The 14,180-nt window shown below is 36.8% G+C and overlaps 1 long non-coding RNA gene across 2 annotated transcripts; it reads left to right on the top strand.

The window, feature by feature from the left end:
• The first annotated feature begins 2,402 nt into the window (after positions 1–2,402).
• On the top strand, positions 2,403–13,396 carry LOC127874760 (uncharacterized). 2 transcript variants are annotated; one of them, XR_008047078.1, is made up of 3 exons: positions 2,403–2,789; positions 12,379–12,995; positions 13,141–13,396. It is a non-coding gene; the product is annotated as an uncharacterized LOC127874760 (long non-coding RNA). The 2 variants fall into 2 exon arrangements; XR_008047079.1 differs by lacking the exon at positions 13,141–13,396 and adding an exon at positions 13,004–13,090 and having other exon boundaries at positions 12,379–12,858.
• The last annotated feature ends 784 nt before the right edge of the window (positions 13,397–14,180 follow it).

Below are 14,180 nucleotides of genomic sequence, written 5' to 3'. Positions count from 1 at the left end.
AGTTGGAGATATGTCTGCCACAGATGGAGTTGGAGGCGTGATGGTATTTGGGAGGGGGGGGTCCTGTATTATATTCTCAAGCAAAAGCTTTCACAGGACGGGCTAAAGCAGACATCCCACTGATGTACTGGAGAAGTAATCTTTTCGTAATCTAATCTGGTCGATTCAAATTATTTATGATTTTAGTTCGTTAAATTATGTATTTTCGTTTACATCTTTTACTGTAAACCATTCTTTGTAAATGAACGTTTTGTTGAACCTTTTTTCTCTTATAGATTCTTTTTATTTTAAATAATATTTTGCGAGACATTAATTATAACATGAACACATAAGAACACTTAAAATTATTCTGCTATTGTATATACTAATATGTTTCTTATATTAATCACATTTACTTGTAGCTTCGTTGCTACATGATCACATTAGTTGCGCTTAAGGCTGCATTTTATATCCACCTATAGAATTTAATCGTATACAAAAATCCTCCCAGATTTTGTGTTTGCAATGATTATCGGTTTGGGGGAAACCGCTTCGGGGTATTTGGTTTTTGTTAGCGATACTAAGGTTGTTGTTAGCCTTTTCTTGTTGTTAATTATTTTTCATCAGGGTAAGATAAATTTGAATGGTTACTTAAAAATTCGCAGTTTTTCTCGCAGAAAACGCGTTATTTTTCTTCGATATTCTAAGATTGCCATTGAACCAAACGCACAAATATGCTGTTAGTTTAAATGAATGGCCCTTGCTGTTTGAAGTAAGAAACACTAATTTTCAACGAAATCGTACATCCAATGGAACCTAGGATCATTCGCCCTGGTACGTTTCGCGCCAATAAAGATGTTTGTCTTATGTTTTGAATTTATTTGTTATACTATGAAACCATTATAGTGTTTATTCTATAAATTCAAAAGCAGGCGGAACTATCAATCCCTCAATTTGAAAAATAATAGTTTTTTTTATAGAAATTGGGTGGAATTATTAAATGCAATTTGTAAGCATATACGTTTTACTGTTAAATTGTTTAAACTTGAGCATTATAGCTTACTGTCGGGTTAGTGAAACACAATGTTAACTGCTGTTTAATTGATCAACACTTGCCATAGAATTGCACTGACTTGATAATGATTAAAACAATGAACGTACATGTTTTCACATGTAGAGGCTAGAGACTACATTAAATTACATTTATCTTGAAGAAACTTGATAAGAGTATTTTTCTTGACAATATTTAGGCTGGTGCGCATGGGTCCAAAGAACAAGGTTGCCAGGTAAAAACTTTGGAAAAAACCTTCTTTCCTAGGGGTGTTCCTAGCCATTTTGGGAAACAGAATCTGGTCAAATTTTGGATTTTTTTATAGATAAAATAACAAATTTGAGAATTTTTTTATCAGAATAATGGACCAAATAGGATTTTTTTTAACAAATGTGAACGCATCATGCCTTTTCCTGGCCATTTGGGGGAAACAATGCAACTTGCAGGAAAAGTCCACTGATTTGGGAAAAACTTATTATATAGAATTCTTAGTTATTCAAATAGGAGAACAAAATCATGTAAATTATAGTTATATACCTCGTAAGATGTTTATTAAATAAAATATGTTTTTTGAACAATTTCGGTTTGGCATCAGGTCTGTTTGGTTAAGGATCCGGTTCGTTTTACATCCTTTTTTAAATACCAGGAAAACCTCTGTTACCACTCTAGAGACCACATTTTTAACGAAATCTTGTTAAAACTATTGTTAAAAAAAAATCTTGAAAATATCAAGGCAAATTTTGAATCGCTGTCGTATTGGTTTAAAAATAAGTCACCAGGTCAGATTTTACAAAAACCTTGAAGTTGTAACCATTTCGGAGGCAACATTTATTACTCAATCCTGATGAAACTTGGACAGAATGATAGTCTTGACAATATTTAACAGGGGTGTGATTTTTTTCTGCTGATTTCTGGGGATCAGGTTGTTGGGGGATCATTTCTGAGCTTCGGGAAAATTCGTATTCGATTCCGTGGGCGTTTTTCATAAATGGCTCGAAATATCAGTGGCTTGCAAAACCTCTCCGCATATTACACTGGTAGATTCTACCTAAGCATTTTTAACGAGCGATATCATAGGCTGTCGTTTCTCAATATTCCAATAAAAGTAAGTCTTTTAAAATTAGTTTGGTAATTCTTTGCTGATTTGTGTGCAAATGGCGACATTGTGAAGCGAAAAATGAAGAGTACTGAACAGTGTTTTTTTTCATTCAAAATCTGGTCCGGTAACCGGACCCATTCCCAATGGAAAAAAGTATATATTTTTCCTAAATGGGAGCTAAAAATTCCCAATGGAAGGTTTCCAAAAAAAAATATTTTTTTTTATCTCAATATTTATCCCCCCCCCCCCCCCCCCTTCGAAGAAGAGGGAGTATATTGCTTTGCTCATGTCGGTCTGTCGGTCGGTCAGTCCGTCCACCAGGTGGTTGTCAGACGATAACTCAAGAACGCTTGGGCCTAGGATCATGAAACTTCATAGGTACATTGATCATGACTCGCAGATGACCCCTATTGATTTTGAGGTCAAAGGTCAAGGTCACGGTGACCAGAAATAGTAAAATGGTTTTTGAATGATAACTCAAGAACGCATACGCCTAGGATCATGAAACTTCATGGGTAGATTGATCATGACTCGCTGATGACCCCTATTGATTTTGAGGTCACTAGGTCAAAGGTCAAGGTCACGGTGACCCGAAATAGTAAAATGGTTTCCGGATGATAACTCAAGAATGCATACGCCTAGGATCATGAAACTTCATGGGTAGATTGATCATGACTCGCAGATGATCCCTATTGATTTTGAGGTCACTAGGTCAAAGGTCAAGGTCATGGTGACCCGAAATAGTAAAATGGTTTTCGGATGATAACTCAAGAACGCATATGCCTAGGATCATGAAACTTCACAGGTAGATTGATCATGACTCGCAGATGACCCCTATTGATTTTGAGGTCACAAGGTCAAAGATCAAGGTCACGGTGACCCGAAATAGTAAAATGATTTTCGGATGATAACTCAAGAACGCTTTTGCCTAGGATCATGACACTTCATAGGTACATTCACAGATGACCCCTATTGATTTTCAGGTCACTAGGTCAAAGGTCAAGGTCACAGTGACAAAAAACGTATTCACACAATGGCTGCCACTACAACGGACAGCCCATATGGGGGGCATGCATGTTTTACAAACAGCCCTTGTTTTTTCATCTCCCATCCATATAAGATCAACCATAGTAAATATAAAAATATAATACTGCCAGGGTTTTTTTTTTAGAAAAAGGGGAAGACACTGGACGCTGGGTAAAAGGGGAAAATCGAGCGCGAAAGAGACATATTCGGGGAAAAAAATAAAAACTGTTCATTTCAATGTCTATAACTCACCTACAGACTTCAGGTGTTTTTTTTAGAAAAAGAGGCATGTCTCTGAGACCTTTTTGTTCTTAAACAAATGAGCAAGTATGATATTAAAGTCAAAGTCCTAAATAAAGTTGCAGGTGTAGATCTAATAATGGGAAATGTTTTCAACTGGTGAATGATGTCAATATTATGATTTCAATTTCATGATGAATGGGTTGACGATCTAGATCTGCTACAGTATTGGAAGGGAAAGGTGCGGCAGCTGCCGATTGTCTACTTTCACTTTCACAATCATCCGACAGTATTAATCGATGTTGAATACATGTACCTCCGAATCCTGCTGGGTTTCAACGGTTTTTGATGATTCATTCTTAAAAAATGCACCAACGCAATTAATATTTTACGAGTCCGAATGTTTTATTTTGTTCGTGTATGAACGCCAATTTTGAGACTTTTTATTGTTTTAACGTTTATATCTTGGCTTTCACATAACCCGGAAGAAAATTCGACTGGTTTCCGGTAATTAATTGACGAAACACCCTTCTCGCGCAAGACCGGAATCCAGTAAAATAGTCACATGATTAATACGATTAGTTGTCCGGTTTCTATGACGTAATTTAAGAGCTATATATAGAATCACTGGGATTCCGAGATTTGAGTGTTCGTCGGGAGAGAGAGAGAGAGAGCGAGATCGTTGAACATGGTACAAATTGGATAAGTGTCGACTTCCCACAAGAAAAAAAACATTTCTTTGAGGGTAAAATATTATATTTTGGTGAAAAATTATATTTTTGGAGGGGAAATGGTATTTTTAGGGGAAAAATTCTGATAGGGGAAGACGCCGAATATCGGCGTCACTTTCTTAGTAAAAAAAAACCCTGACTGCACACACTTGTATCCTCAATTTTGAAGCATTTGTTAGCAAAACAACAACAACACTAATTTCCCAATTTTAGTCAAAACGCCCCGAATTTTTCCAATCCAAAGGGACCCGGCCCCATTCCCAAAATGGTGAAAAAAACACTGCTGAACCAAGGAATCTAAAAAATTCTCGGATTGACAAATTATTGAAAAACAACTTCTGATGGGAATAGAAACAACAGTGGATATAAAGCAGAAAGCTAAACCAATTTCCGAACGGCTACGAAAAATCGACTGTCCATGTAAAAAATATTTAACTACGCCAGAGCTCCAGATAAGGGTCGTATTTTCGTAATTACGAATTATTTTCAAGTTCGTTACGTATTTATTTTAAAATCTTGTACCATTAAGAAATACAAAATCAAGTTACGAATATCATTTTTACATCGGTTCGTATCGATTTTTATTGAGTTCTTTTCGCGTATTAAAGATCTTTGCGGTGCTTATATAGAATGTTTATCGGGTTTGTTAAACAAAGCGCATTTTTTCCAATAAAAGCGGCGTATACAGTCTATCTGTCAAAAAACAATGGCAGCGCCCAGAGAGCGTCCTAAAAAACTGCAAAGCGTCCAAAAACACGCTTTTAACATATTGTACGCAAAGTGAGCCTAAGTTAAATGTTTAGAAAGACATTATAGAAAAGATCTTATACGATGTTGTATGTTCAGTTTCCGACACAGTCGGAAAAAGCTAAACAAAAATGCGACACGACGGGTCCAAACTAAAACACACAAAAAAAGATTGAACGAGTGGAAGGGACAAGTCCCGTATTTAAACGTTGAAAAGATTGAAGGGGAGACCCGTTTTAAATGTGAAATATGTAAAATTTCATCTAAGGCATGCAATCTAAACACAGTTTGGGCATATGAAGGTATTGGAAAAATAAAATTGTATAATACTGAAAAGACACTGTTGAACTCGTATAAATAAAGTTGCTAGTATGTTTATTTTGATTTTTTTTTGCATGAAAATAACCATTATTATTTATTTTTAGGTCATTTAGAAAAAATAAGAATTATTTTCCAAAACTTAGTAGTAACGTTAAAGGGATCTTTTCACGCTTTGGTAAATTGACAAAATTGAAAAAAGTTGTTTCAGATTCGCAAATTTTCGTTTTAGTTATGATATTTGTGAGGAAACAGTAATACTGAACATTAACCATGGTCTAATATAGCCATTATATGCATCTTTTGACGATTTTAAAACCTAAAAATTATAAAGCGTTGCAACGCGAAACGATTGAATGATTTGGAGAGTTCTGTTTTTGTCGTTAAATTTTGTGAAACTACGAAGATTGCTTATATAAGGTATAAAATACGTCAAGTATGTGTACTCGGCGGAATAGCTCAGTAGGCTAAAGCGTTTTTTACTTCAGGACTCTGGCAGGACTCCAGGGGTCACTGGTTCGAAACCTGCTCCGGGCAATGTTCTTTTCCTTTTTTTAATTTTATTCTTGATTTTTTACTGGAGCTTTTACGATCCAATGTTTACATTTATCAATATAAAGCATTTAATGAATAAGTTAAAAAATGCCAAAATCTGTGAAAAGGCCCCTTTAAGAATAACATTTCAGAGTTAAGAATTCTTTTTGAAAATCTGGTAGTAATTTAAGAATTTCACAAAACCTTATCTGGAGTTCTGTACGCAGCCTGTGGAATAGTGTTGTTAGTTGAACACTGTAACAGTGTCGACGTCGTTGCTAACAGGGATCGGAGCACATATTGTTTTTGATCGTAATTAATAATGTTTACTTTATTTATCTACAGGGGTCCTGGCCTGGTCTGGGGGAGCAGTACCTGTACCCTCGGGTGGGGGGAAATTAGCGTTGTTTGATTAAAAAGGGGGATTTTCCACCAATTGATATAAGAATACAACGTATATATCTTTTACACCATTTATTGGTTTGTATTATCTTCTTACTGTCAATACATTTTAAAACTTAAAAACATTTTGATTCATTACATGGTGGGTGGGGTAATGACAGCAAAGATTCGATAATATTTTGGCTGTCACCTTAAGTACATGACAATGTCTCTTCGTTTTCATTTCATTTCGGAAGCGGTAACAACGATGAGGCACCAACACTGTTGATTTTCATTGGTTTTGCTAATTTCTGTCTCGTCGTTGATTTCATTGCCAGTACTTTGAATCTGACTAAGCGTTTTCTTGTTCAATAACATGTCAATTTTTTTGCATGAATTAAAAATGGTTTTTGTAATTTTCTTTCGATATGATTTTGATGACATGGCAAAAAAAAAAGACCAAATGTATCCAAATATAAGCTTTGGCTTCCAAATAATCACTGGCCTTTCGGCTATTTGTGTTTAGGCTGTATTTTAAACCACCTGTTGTAATTGAATCAGAAACGGGTACCAGTTAAAGCAGGTGCGTGGAAAGGTTACACAGCAATATTATTATTTTTTTCGATCAGTGGGGGAAATTTCGTCTGAAATGGGGGAAAAATAAATACTTTTTGACAGGAGGAATGGGGCCAAATTTCGGCCCCAAAAATTGCAGATCGAGACCCCTGATCTAATATGTTAAATGTGAAGTTAAAAAGGTTTCCATAAATAAATCTTGTAATGAAATTTAAGAAAGTGCTTATTTAAATGTCTGTTTTAAGGTTTATAATTGCGTTCTGCACACAATTTGCATACCCAGTAGTCAAAATCAGTCGACAGAATTTTCCTCCCCTCGATCGGACTTCACCTCAATCACACCTTTGATCTAAGAAGAGTGTAAATTTGGGTCACATATGTCCAAAATCTAGGTCACCATGTTAAATCTAAAAATCTTGGCAATCAGTCTAGAAGCCTCATTAATCTTGAAGAAACTATCAGAATGTTAATCTTTGCAATATCTAGTCGAAAGTTTGAATATGGGTCTGGTGTAGCCAAAAATTAGGTCACTTGATTAAATCTTAGAAAAGTCATATAACTTATATAGAGGCCACATTTATTGTTCAATCTTGATGAAACTTGGGCAGAATGTTTATCTTGTCTGTATGAGGGCTTATTTCTCCTTTACATAGGGCCTTATATAGACCCCTTCCCCTTAAAAAATCCCCCTGCTTACACACATTTCTTCAATATGGTGTAATGTTCTTACTTTTTATGCCCCCCAAGGATCGACAAATCCACTCGCCTGCATGTAATTACGAGTAGAAATCGGCTCCGGACGAGTGAATATTTCGGCAGCGCTCGTCCGGCAGCGCTCATCCTGCAGCGCAAGTGGCATTTCTGGTCGAAAAAATTAAAATATCAAGTTTAAAAAAGAATTTGCCAAACAAAACAACATTTAATCGGCGATTAAAAATTTACCAGATGTTGATTATTGCACACTGCGCTAAATGAAAAAAACGAGTTAAAAGTGTGTTAAAACAGTTTATTAACTTTATTGAAGCTCATGAGTTAACGCTAACGGTTCTATTTTATAATCAATAGAAAATCACAATTAAACATATGAGTTACTGATTTTTTTTTCAATAAATTGCAGGGCAAGTACATATTTCAGCAGGGCAAGTGGAAATTCTTAGCTACTTGCCCTGCAGGGCAAGTTGCTGAAAAAAAATTTGTTGATCCCTGCCCTCTGATTGAAAGATCGGGGGTATATTGTTTTTGGCCTGTCTGTCTGTCATTTATTCATTGTGTGTGTCCCAAAACTTTAACCTTGGTTTAAGTTTGATAACTTTTGCATTATTGAAGATAGCAACTCCATATTTGGCATGCATGTGTATCTCACAGAGCTGCACATTTTGAGATGTGAAAAGTCAAGGTCAAGACCATCCTTCAAGGTCAAAGGTCAAATATATTTTTTTTCTTTCCTAAAACTTTAACCTTCGTTAAAGTTTGGTCATAACTTTTTATGCCCCCGGATCAAAAGATCAGGGTTATATTGTTTTTGGCCTGTCTGTCTGTCTGTCATTGTGTCAGTCAGTGAGTCAGTCATTGTATGTGTGTGTCACAAAACTTTAACCAAGGTTGAAGTTTTGCAACAACTTTTGCAATATTGAAGATAGCAACTTGATATTTGGCATGCATGTGTATCTCATGGAGCTGCACATTTTGAGTGGTGAAAGGTCAAGGTCATCCTTCAAGGTCAAAAGTCAAATTTATGACTTCAAAGCGGCTCAATAGGGGGGATTGTGTTTCTGACAAACACATCTCTTGTTTAATATTGAAGAAAGCAACTTGATATTTGGCATGCATATGTATCTCATGAAGCTGCACGTTCTGAGTGGTGAAAGGTCAAGGTCATCCTACAAGGTCAAAGGTCAAATTTATGGTTTCAAAGCGGCGCAATAGGGGGCATTGTGTTTCTGACAAACACATCTCTTGTTGCTTTTTAAAACAGATACTTTTTGCTCCAAATAAGAAGATCAGACCGTGTTGCAAAACAAAGAAAAAAACCAAAAATTTCATTTTATTTTAAACTTGTTCCCCAGTTCAAGTGTTTGTGTTTGACAATTTATTTAGGAATGTACGGAAAAAAAAATAATTTGGGAAAATTATATGCTATTTAGCTTGTGAAATGGGTCCTTTTACCAGATACCGTAATTACACTTAAGATTTCAGACAACCCCTTTTTTGGCCCAAATAATTATTTTTCATGACTTAATTTTATGACATGCTCGTTTTCGTCTATCATTAATGACTTTAAATTTTTTGGACAGTTTACTTTACAGCCTTATTTTAACCGATTTTGGCACTGTATTCCCTTATCTTGTAACACTTCGATCATGGATTTTTGCAAATGGATTAAGGTCATAAAACCTGGGAGACGCATGCCTGAGGACAACAGACCATAACATTTGCGTAATTGGGTAAATAACCATGTACAGTCAAAACTTCGAACAGCTGTCAGTCAAGGGAAATGACCAAAGTGGCTGTTGTCCACAGGTGACCGTTGGTTGTTTTCGGATCACAGTTTTTAGATGGTCGGTCAGTTGGTAGTATTGCTACGTCGTTACCGCACCGAGTCGTTTGCATACAGTGTAAAAAAAGGCTTATTGCCGATAACTCAGCATAATAACATTATTAACTTAACTTAAGATTGAATAGTGCTTCTCGTTCATTCAGTAAAGAAAGCTTGTCACGTGCCATTGACGTCACCTCCGAACAAGTATAAAAAGCGGATTCGCTGTCATAAACCGGTAACTTCTCTATTCTCATCCAAAGAAAAAGACGCCAAAATGTAAAAATTTATTCTCACGCAAACATCACAAAAACAGCATTTTTATTCAAACAACCTCATACAAAATTCAAACATGAATAAATCCTCTTTCATTAATGCCTTAAGTTTGTTACAAATGTTGCAATTCATTGTACATGTGTTGCCTTTATAGATGATCACTAATCCTAATGTCCCCTTTTTATAAAAACACTCGCCGGCGTAATGTTGTTTTTAACAGTTAATTAGCGATAAAGATCAAATGACTTTGTCACGCGCTCATGTATTATGCCTGCAGCTGATGATTGCTACTAATACACATTGTTTTTGTTTATTTCACCTGTTTCATGCAATCAAAATGCAAATTCAATAATAATAGTGAGACAGACTCTGACATATTTTATTTTGAAGATATCCCCCATAAGTATCCCCGGCAAACAAACCTTCTAAGCACCCTATTATTTGTTAACTCGCAGCTAGCTGCTTTTATGCTAAAATTCAATTCAGTTAAAGACATTTTGTGACACTTAAAAAATTCTCAATTCTCAAAACAAGACTTTTAAATTCATCTTTAAAATATGTTATGTTTATTTTCAGGCTAGCATTTAAATTCATCTTTAAAATGATTGTGTTATGTTTATTTTCAGGGCTAGCCTAAGTACAGTCATACGTTTTAAAGTTGCTGGCAAAGGACAATATGGAAACAAGTGTAATCAGGCATTGAAAAGTGATGGGACAGTGACAAACCTTAAAAGCCTGATGGCCAGTATAACAGATGGTGATGTGAGCACCGTCAATGAATTGCTGAAAAACTTGATGTTCGAAGACTTAACAAACAGTGTCGAGTCACTTACCGCAGGTATTCAGATATAACAGTGACACCGTTGCTGTGGGCAGTGATTCTTCGGAAACATGGTCTCATTGAGTCTCTTCTTCGCAAAGGCGTGAATCTTGATAAGGCAGGCAGCTATTGTGAGATATCCACTGTCTTAACATGCACTTCTTTGTTGAAGGCAGTGGAATATGTAGATTTGCCAAGTATTGATATGCTGTTGGAGTATGGTGCAAACCCCCAAATAGGCTTCCAGGTTCAAGGCAGTTGGAAGAGGAAGGGGGATCTGCTCAGTGGAAGGGGACAGACCCCTTGAGATTGTCTATGGCTAGTGGGACCTTTTTCAGAGGCAATGTTGAATGTGAGAAACTAAAGTCGCTTATTTCCAGTAGTGTCACGTTTGTTTGTGATAACAGTGACTTAGAAATGAATTTTAAATCATTCACTGTCCATGAGAATTATGTACCCATTGTTCAGTTGGTTCTGAACACGGACTACGTGCATTCTAATTCCTGTATATACAGAACGTTATCAGCTTCATTTCTGTTGAAAAAAATTTTGTCTCTTGTATCATGTAGCAATGAAAAATCAAAAGAATATATTACCTGGTTAACCAAGCATCTTTTTAACCCATCAGATTTGAAGCATATCTGCAGGATAAAAATCAGAAATTGCATAAAAAGATTCTCACCTGAAATATGTGATGAATTGCCATTGCCTGCAGAACTGAAGGAGTATTTGGTGATTGAAAGTCACATGCAAATTGCTGAAAATGACTGAACAATCATCTTAATAGGACTTGTGGCAAACTAGATGATCAGGCTTTCTCTTGAAGTTAGTATCATGGGGTGATGGCGTTGAATCGTCTGGCATACAAGTCAAGTAAGACTTATACTGTCCAACAAATACAACATCTGCAACTGTGCCGATTTCATGCCCTTAACAACACCAAACTGTGTCAAGTTTCAGCTCATAATACTAGTAACTGCAAACTGTCAAGTTTAAGCTTGTAACAGCTCTTAGATATATCAAGACATAAACAACTCCAAACTGTGTCATTTCATCTCATCTCATTTCATCTCATGACAACTCAAAACGCTAAAAGAACTCTTCCAAATTGTGTTAAGTTATAGCTTTTAACAGTGTGTATCTAGTTGCAGCTCTAAACTGTGTAAAGTAACAGCCCAAGACTGTTTCAAACTGAGTCTTATTACTGCGGCATATTGTGAGTGGTGTTTTGAGAAACAATTAAATTGACAAAACTACAACAGCTGAAGACTTTGAAGCAAGGCTCCACTCTGCACAGTGAGTCTAGTATCCGTCACAACAAAACTGTAAGTCTTAGATTTGTTTATCTAATTCAGATGTACGTGTTGGTTAAGTGCCTTCTTCAATAGTAAGCAAGTTGTTGTTATTTTGTTATCATGTATGCAAAGTGTCTTTAATACGGTATTGTTATCAGCTTTTGATTTTTTATGCCTCGGTAGGGTGGCATATAGTGCTCGGACTGTCCGTCCGTCTGTCCGTCCATCACACTGCGTTTAGGTTTCGAAAAATGCTCATAACTCCTATGTCGCTTCAGATAGCAATTTCATATTCGGCATGCATGTGTATATGGACAAGGCCTTCCCATGCGCACACAAATTTTGACCCCTGTGACCTTGATCTTGAACTTAGGGTCCGCGTTTAGGTTTTGAAATCTGCGTTTAGGTTTCGAAAAAAGCTCAAAACTTCTATCAAGCGTTTATAGGGGGCATTAGTCATCCTATGGAGACAGCTCTTGTTTGTAGCTTTTTTTCTGCACTTTGTGATGGGAAGTGTCCTATATAGCTTTTGATGAACGTTTTGTTCATTCTGCCATGTTAGAGTTTATCAAGGCTTTTTTTGCTGATTGTATACCTGTTTCAGGTCAAATTGCTAATATAAAACATATTTTTATGCCCCCCTTCGAAGAAAAGGGCGTATATTGCTTTGCTCATGTCGGTCGGTCGGTCGGTATGTCGGTCCGTCCACCAGGTGGTTGTCGGATGATAACTCAAGAACGCATACGCCTAGGATCATGAAACTTCATAGGTAGATTGATCATGACTCGCAGATGACCCCTATTGATTTTGAGGTCACTAGGTCAAAGGTCAAGGTCACGGTGACCCGAAATAGTAAAATGGTTTCCGGATGATAACTCAAGAACGCATACGCCTAGGATCATGAAACTTCATGGGTAGATTGATCATGACTTGCAGATGACCCCTATTGATTTTGAGGTCACTAGGTCAAAGGTCACGGTGACCCGAAATAGTAAAATGGTTTCCGGATGATAACTCAAGAATGCATACGCCTAGGATCATGAAACTTCATGGGTAGATTGATCATGACTCGCAGATGACCCCTATTGATTTTGAGGTCACTAGGTCAAAGGTCAAGGTCACGGTGACCCGAAATAGTAAAATGGTTTTCGGATGATAACTCAAGAATGCATACGCCTAGGATCATGAAACTTCATGGGTAGATTGATCATGACTCGCAGATGACCCCTATTGATTTTGAGGTCACTAGGTCAAAGTTCAAGGTCACGGTGACCCGAAATAGTAAAATGGTTTCCGGATGATAACTCAAGAATGCATACGCCTAGGATCATGAAACTTCATGGGTAGATTGATCAAGACTTGCAGATGACCCCTATTGATTTTGAGGTCACTAGGTCAAAGGTCAAGGTCACGGTGACCCGAAATAGTAAAATGGTTTTCGGATGATAACTCAAGAACCCTTATGCCTAGGATCATGAAACTTCATGGGTAGATTGATCATGACTCGCAGATGAACCCTATTGATTTTGAGGTCACAAGGTCAAAGGTCAAGGTCACGGTGACCCGAAATAGTAAAATGATTTTCGGATGATAACTCAAGAACGCTTTTGCCTAGGATCATGACACTTCATAGGTACATTGATCGTGACTCGCAGATGACCCCTATTGATTTTCAGGTCACTAGGTCCAAGGTCAAGGTCACAGTGACAAAAAACGTATTCACACAATGGCTGCCACTACAACGGACAGCCCATATGGGGGGCATGCATGTTTTACAAACAGCCCTTGTTTTTCCCAGATCCAGGACAAAAATTCTAAATTGAGCATTTGACTTTGGGGTGTTGAGTAATAGAGACGATTAGTCTAAGAATAAGGAGTTTTTTTAGTTGTAATCTCCATTTTCTGATGTATTAATGCTTGGAATTTAGTGGTTTATGTAAGTTTTATCACCAAAAGTTCAAAATGCATAAATCAAACAAATCAATTTTTGTCCGCTTTAGTAAATTTACTGTGAAATTCCAAGTTTCACAGGTATGGTTCCAGGGTTTTTTTTTAGAGAAAGGGGAAGACGCTGGACGCTGGGTGAAAGGGGAAAAAAGAGTGCAAAGAGACATTTTAGGGGAAAAAATAAAAACTGTTCATTTCAATGTCTATCACTCATCAAAAGAGGCTTGTCTCTGTCCTTTTTGTTCTTAAACACATTTAACACGTATTAAAGTCAAAGTCCTTAATTAAGTTGCAGGTGTAGATCTAATTATGGGAAATCTTTTCAAATATATTTCTGTACTGGGGCCGGGGGACGATATAAATTTTGTGATTTCAATTTCATGATGAATGGGTTGACGATCTTGATCTGCTACCGTATTGGAAGGGGAAGGAGCGGCAGCTGCCGATTGTCTTCTTTCACTTTCACAATGTTCGATGTTGATTACCTCAGAATCCTGCTGGGTTATAACGATTTTCGATGATTCTTTCCTTAAAAAATGCCTCGATGCTTCCTGTATCTTCCGAGTCCGAATGTTTTATTTTGTTTGTGTAAGAACGCCAAGTGCGAGACATTTTTTTCTGTTT

This window comes from Dreissena polymorpha, chromosome 3 (assembly GCF_020536995.1).
Source record: "Dreissena polymorpha isolate Duluth1 chromosome 3, UMN_Dpol_1.0, whole genome shotgun sequence".
Classification (NCBI taxonomy): Eukaryota; Metazoa; Mollusca; class Bivalvia; order Myida; family Dreissenidae; genus Dreissena; species Dreissena polymorpha.
This window is presented reverse-complemented; position numbering and strand designations above follow the sequence as displayed.